Genomic DNA, 6,817 nt, shown 5'->3' on the forward strand with positions numbered 1-6,817 from the left:
TACATAATTAAGAAAAAAGGGAATGGCCATGCGACCCACTAGCTCATTTCCCGCAACAAAACCTATTACGCCATACCAGACAGCTCTGCTATTGGCGGAGGGCGGCAAAGGCAAACGCAAATTAGGCGGCGCTTATAGGCTTGACGAACGAGCAATTTGTGCTTAAATTTACGGCACATTCTTTTTAACGCCCTAATAATGGTGGGACAAACAGTGCAAGTTACGAAAGCAAACTTAACATAGAAGTACCGATGCGTATACTGCTGTTGGTACTGCGCGCACTATGCTTGCTTTAGCTACACCGGACTGTGGAGATTTGGGATTGTTTCAGGCGACACTGGCCGATTGACGCAAGCGGCGATGTCTTACGAGACCGTATTTGTCGAGTGAGCACAATGTTTCACGAAACGATTATCTCCATGAACAAAACAAGCCAAATACAAATACGTTCACAAACAAGCCAAAGGCAGAAAACGGCTTGCCGCGGTATGGTGGCGCCATCTAGTTTCACTAACGGTAAACAAGGCCCTGTGATGTCATTGCAGATCACGAAAACGCACAATTTAGCGGAAAAATCAAAATTTTAACTTCAATAATTAATTTCTCAGTGAATAAAGCATCGCTTGCATTCAGACAAGCGCTGGGGGCACTATAAAACACGAAATCTTTCGAATAATACAAACTCGTGTTTTGTCTTCCTGGATCCTTTAAAGGAGCCATGAAGACAAAATACAAGTTGGGTTTATTAGAAAGAGTGCTTAGTCCCGATAACAATGATACCAATATCATTGCAATCTTCGAACAAATAACGGAGATATTAAAGAAAACGTGTGAAGCCGTGGCGACCCCTTAGCCAATTTCCCGCAACTTTTCTATGACGTCACGGAACCTTGTTTGTGCGATTGGCGGCCGCCTAACTGACCTGTCGCGACGACACTTGACTGGACGTCTGTAAGGGGGCCTCTAGTTCCATTTGACCGCATCACTTGAATGCTAACGTGCAGTTAACGCACTGAAAATTATGTTTTATTGTTGGCCCGTATGACGTCATTCTTGCTCATAACACGTCACTGTGGCGCAAAATTTGAACGTTTTTAAATAATTCTTGCTTTTTTTTCGTTAAAAAACATCTTTCGTGGCTGTAATGCAGCTGAGTGAGATACTGAATCCTATTTCTTTCAAATTAAACGAAGTTGTATTTTCTCTTCATGGCTCCTTTAAGACTTGTACCGATGCAAATTGTTGACGCTCACTACCGGAGCAGCCAGCTAAGTCGTATGGAAGTATTCAAACGACTCCTAAAAAGACTATTGCAGGCACTTTGGGAACGTGGATGACAAAGATTTCTAGCACACGACATTTAGGTGACAGAATGTGCCGTCATGGAATGTAGTTAAACAAGGTTCGTTGAGCGATCGCTCGGTTTTCGCGCCAGAGGAAGCAGTGAAATGAATGTGAGATTTAGCGCTGTAGGCATTTGGTAATACATGAAATTGCATTTGGTAATACTTAAAAGAAGACGTAAGAGAGTGCGCACTTATTCCAAGAAGTCATAAGTTATGTACCGATGCACATCGTCTACTTCGAATTTTTATTATTAGCATTTTGTACCTTAATTTGCAACGATATTCAGCAAACATTTACAGAATGCTGCTACCCGAAGAATACGCCAGCGCCATTATTTGTCCACAGCCGAAACAGCAGCGCGTGCCACTTCGCGAACACGGAAGCATGAATGGACAGAGTAGCTCCGACGAGTGGGAAGGCTGTTCCATGCTTAAAAATATACTAGATGCGGAGCATCTCATGCTCGGGGCTGTGTCCCTCTCTCCCTTGTCGTTGTCGTTGTTGTCCGCCGTCTACACCCCCATTGCGCATTCCTGGCCAGGCACCGCTGATGATGATTGTGGCAGGATGCCCTTAGGGATTGGCCAACCAAAGCATCCATCACGAGATAGCTTCGCGTTCAATCACCGTCGTCATCTTCCCGTAGGGGAACCGCTGAAGACGAAGGAGAAGAAGACAAAGCTGCGAAGAGGAGGGCGTGTACGTTGCTCTCAGCTCATGCTCGGGGCTGTGTCCCTCCCTCCCTTGTCGTTGTTGTCCGCCGTCCACACCCCCACTGCGCATGCCTGGCCAGGCACCACTGATGATGACTGTGACAGGAGGCCCCTAGGGATTGGCCAACCAAAGAATCCATCACTAGATAGCTTCGCGTTCAACCACCGTCATCATCTTCCCGTAGGGGAACCTCTGAAGAAGAAGAAGGAGAAGAAGACAAAGCTGCGAAGAGGAGGGCGTGTACGTCGCTCTCAGCTCATGCTCGGGGCTGTGTCCCTCTCTCCCTTGTCGTTGTCGTTGTTGTCCGCCGTCCGCAGCCCCACTGCGCATGCCTGGCCAGGCACCGCTGATGATGATTGTGGCAGGATGCCCCTAGAGATTGGCCAACGAAAGAATCCATCACGAGATAGCTTCGCGTTCAACCACCGTCATAATCTTCTCGTAGGGAAACCGCTGAAGAAAAAGAAGGAGAAGACAAAGCTGCGAAGAGGAGGGCGTGTACGTTGCTCTCAGCTCATGCTCGGGGCTGTATCCCTCCCTCCCTTGTCGTTGTTGTTGTTGTCCGCCTTCCGCACCCCCACTGCGCATGCCTGGCCAGGCACCGCTGATGATGATTGTGGCAGGATGTTCCTAGGGATTGGCCAACCAAAGAATCCATCACGAGATAGCTTCTCGTTCAACCACCGTCGTCATGTTCCCGTAGGGGAACCGCTGAAGAAGGAGAAGGAGAAGAAGACAAAGCTGCGAAGAGGAGGGAATGTACGTTGCTCTCAGCCACTGCACCGACGTCAACAACCTTTACCTCACCAACGCTGACGCCGTGTCTGCGCATGCGCTCGCAATTTCGGTTAAACAAAAACGCCCCGGCGTCCGTCGTCAGCGCCGTTAGGACCCGATTTTCTGCCGCGGCGTCAGCAGATATAAATAATCGCGGGGACATTGTGTGGTGGTGCTCTACCTGCCACTGCAAACTCCACGTTGGCCCCGGAGAAAGTAACCACGGTTGCAAAAGAAATCAGCACGACGCACGAAATACGTGCGTTGCAGTGCAGTTACCTGATACCGACACAGGTGCGCTGCACTTTGCGCACAGCCGAGTCCTTCACTACAAAAAGGGCCCATCTCCCCGCGAGGGGGACTCGAGTAAATGCGTCGCATAGTGGGTGGGTGTATTGCGTTAACGTTTAGTGTTTGAGGAGTTGGTGGTAGTGAATGCGTTGTATCAGCAGCTTCTTGACGTAGTTTGAATGAGTCAAGGATATAAGGCGCGTTCGTAGCCTTTCATTCTGTGTCGGTTTTGTGGCGCAGTGGGAAGAGCACCATGTACCTCGCGTTCCGCCCACAGGTAGTGAATGCGTTGTATCAGCAGCTTCTTGACGTAGTTTGAATGAGTCAAGGATATAAGGCGCGTTCGTAGCCTTCCATTCTGTGTCGGCTTTGTGGCGCAGTGGGTAGAGCACCATGTACCTTGTGTTCCGCCCGCAGGGTCGTGGGATCGAAACCAGGCGCCGGTAAGTATTATTTTTTATATGGTGTAGGGGGAGGGGTGCAGACCTGTTGTTGAGAGCGAGGAGGGTAGAGTGATGCGGGAGAGGAGGAGTGGGGGAAAGGGCGCACCTGGAACGGCTGTTGCGGACGCCGAGGCACGCCGACAATTCCGGGTGACATCGTGAGATAAAGAAATGCTCTGCATTTAAAAGCCGAATAATGCTTCACAAGAAACTGGGATCGTTCCCGCACGTCGCACACGGCGATTGAGATACAACGGTAGCGTAGCAGGGAGTGCATTGTAAGCCGGGAGAATAGCGACGTCTGTCGGCAAGTGGCCGAGCATACGACGTTGCCTTAAAAACGGTGACGCGCAGGCCGCGGCATGGCGCGCACACGCATGGTTACCGGCACGCGCGCAACGTCAGCGAATAAACCTAAATTGTAAAACGCGTCGGAGTCGCGCTGCAATGCACGAATGAACGCGGAACACCATACGCAAACGCACCAGAAATGGGATGCCTCTCAGCAGCACGGTCGAGGCGTCGGCAAGCAGGGGCGAGCTTCCCAAGTGGCCGCGCATTCCTACCAGGCGGAAGCCCCACTTCGAGCCACATTACACTCACGACCCGTACTGCGCATGGGTATGGATATGGTACGTTTTGTGCCTGGTTGAGCGTCAACCGGTTATTTGGATGCTTGGGACATTCTAGTGACAGTCCAAATCCAAGAAAGCTACCTTGTTTCCATTGGGAGCTGTGTCTGCCTCTAATGCCGTCGCGAAACCGAAGAAGTGATACCTGCAAAAAACTAGTGGGCATGTCAGAAAGGGACTCTGCAACACTTCCTATTAATGCTTACAGTCTTTTCTTCGCGTCTGGAAGCCCTGCGAAAGCTATGGTCCCTGCTCTGTTTCCGTGGCTTTCTTTTTAATGTATAAATCGAATGCGTTCATTGTTACAACAGAAAGACAGCCTGCCAAGAGCCGATATATCGCTGTGATGCCGTAATTCCAGCGGTCGGAGAAAGCCAAGATCGGGAAAGAGAAAATATTCTTGAGCAAGTTTCTAAGTTATCGGATGGGCACAGAGCAATAATTTGTGACTGAGGTACTTTGCGACCCCTAATTCAAGTACTGGATATGGTGGTAGACTACGTTCTCGAAAAAAAGTGTTGCAGGGTCCCTTGAAATGCTGTCCCGAAAAAAAGAAATAAACTGCATGTAATGCTGCTTCTGCGTCAAAACAGATGCCCGCAATACAAGAACTGATTATCAGCAGGAAAATTCGCAAAAGCATGTTTATTTCCAGTCATGATAATAGTTACAGATAAAATATGAAATATTGCACTGCGAGAGTGCATCCTTAGGCAGAAGCTAAGAAAAGTTAATTCGGAGTCATTATAACGTCCATTCATCAGCCGAAACGTGGAAAACATCGCCGTGTGAGACAGCGGACGCAGTGTACAGCGGAAGCAGGATCTGAAACAAAGACAAAAAATTATGCGCAGGAAATATTTCTTAACAGATGTAGATCACGCCCTTTCTAAATGAAGTCTTTCATTAACCAAACAATAAGAGCATCCGAAACAGCACATCACTTCTTAGGACTTGCGATGAAAAGTACTAGTGTCAAATAAAACACCGCTGAGCGCCCCGGTACGCCCGTAACTGCTACTCTACTGGAGACGAGAGAAGTGACAGCGGCCGGTTTACGGGGCTCGGTGCCTGCTGCAATCGAACCGGCTTCTGCGCCTCCCCGGGCGTTCCTGTCCTTCGCGCTTGATTTGAGGCCCGCGCGACGAAGCCACCTTACACATCGCAGCCAACAGAAACTCAATACCACTTCGCTGCTACAAAGCGCGTCGACCATGGCCGGTTCCTTCAATAAGACATGGCGGGCATGTCATCAGTGGTTCCCAAAAAAACGACGCAGGGCCAGGAGAGTTTGATGTTAATTTTAAAACAAGGGCGAGCCATCGAGGACGAAAATTCCACTCTAACAAATCGCATACACCGGCAAAATGTTCAAACAACCGTAATTACATTTGCCAGAAGTAGAGTTCCGTGGACTTTTTCTCCCGAACCACTGCTGCTGCTACTACAACTGTCGCTACCGCTATTGATCTTACTACTGGAACCAGTTGACGAATCTGTCGTCAGGATTCCAGGCGTCGGAGTGCTGGCAGTCTCCTCGCTCGCGGTGTTACCCTGGAGGCTGCGTGTCCAAGCATCCGACGCGCTATGGGACCTGCGTACGAATTCTTAAGCGTCGGCGACAACCACTTAGCTTAGCGGTACTGACCTTTCCCGTTGAGGGACCCATGACCGAGGCTGGAAATGTGGATCAAACTCGGCTATGTTCGCTGCAATAGGCCGGTACATCGGACCATCATGCACATCGTCGGCGTCGTCCTGCAGTTTTTGCCTCTTGCAACACGCAATAAGGGCTCCCATATTCTTAATCTACGGTTGGCAGTAGAAGAATGGGCCGAAAGAGGTTGTGGAACAGGCGCTGCAAATTCAGTATGCCCGATTATTTTGTATGACGCATCCTCAACCGCAACGCCGCTGCACAGCCACTCACTTTTTAACCTGAAGTCCCGGGTATAAATCTGTTGTTGTTGCTTCCTCTGGTGACAATCTTCTCCTCGCTATCTTACCGGCTGTTTTCTGGTGTATCGCAAACACGTGGTGTGCCTTAAACGTCGATTGCTAATAGCGGTTATTAAAGGAAGCTAGAATCCCGACAGAGAAGCGGTCGTTTTGTTCACAAGGCTCGAAGAAAGTGTAATTTTCAAATATTCACGAAACAGTGTAGAAAGAAGATGGGGGAGGGGGAGGAGGTGCCGGGTAGCATAATGTGAACACTATCAAAAGCAATCGCTTATCGAGTGGTCTGAGTGGTATCGTCATTACACATGACGGGAAAAATCAAACCAATATTTTTTTTTTTTTTGCTGTACAAGGAAGCAACAACAAAAACTTCTGGTTCATCTGTGCTCTTGCCTTACGCCGCTTGTAAGTTCATGCACAAGCATGACAATATAGGTACACCCGGCGTCAAAATAAGCCGGGGCACGCGAGCGCGTGGCAAAATGCATCGCTGCGACATCTGACGTTGCACATTGGTGTCGAGACACCGATGTACGCGTGCGCGTCCAACCACGCTCGCTAGCCTGTCTTTTACTTCGCTTCAAACGGCAACCCTTGTCACATTCAGCGCTTGGCGCCAGGGGCCACTTTCTTTGGCCAGCCCCTCTTGCTCGC

The 6,817-nt window shown here is 49.4% G+C and overlaps 1 long non-coding RNA gene across 2 annotated transcripts; it reads right to left on the bottom strand.

Moving 5' to 3' along the window:
- Window positions 1–4,842: 4,842 nt before the first annotated feature.
- On the bottom strand, window positions 4,843–6,355 carry LOC144168561 (uncharacterized). Of its 2 annotated transcripts, XR_013322189.1 has the most exons (4): window positions 6,135–6,355; window positions 5,853–6,062; window positions 5,594–5,798; window positions 4,843–5,029 (listed from the first exon to the last, which is right to left on the bottom strand). It is a non-coding gene; the product is annotated as an uncharacterized LOC144168561 (long non-coding RNA). The 2 variants fall into 2 exon arrangements; XR_013322188.1 differs by having other exon boundaries at window positions 5,853–6,355.
- Window positions 6,356–6,817: the final 462 nt, after the last annotated feature.

This window comes from Haemaphysalis longicornis, unplaced genomic scaffold (assembly GCF_048455015.1).
Source record: "Haemaphysalis longicornis isolate Haplotype H1 unplaced genomic scaffold, Haemaphysalis longicornis Haplotype H1 scaffold_1, whole genome shotgun sequence".
Lineage (NCBI taxonomy): Eukaryota > Metazoa > Arthropoda > Arachnida > Ixodida > Ixodidae > Haemaphysalis > Haemaphysalis longicornis.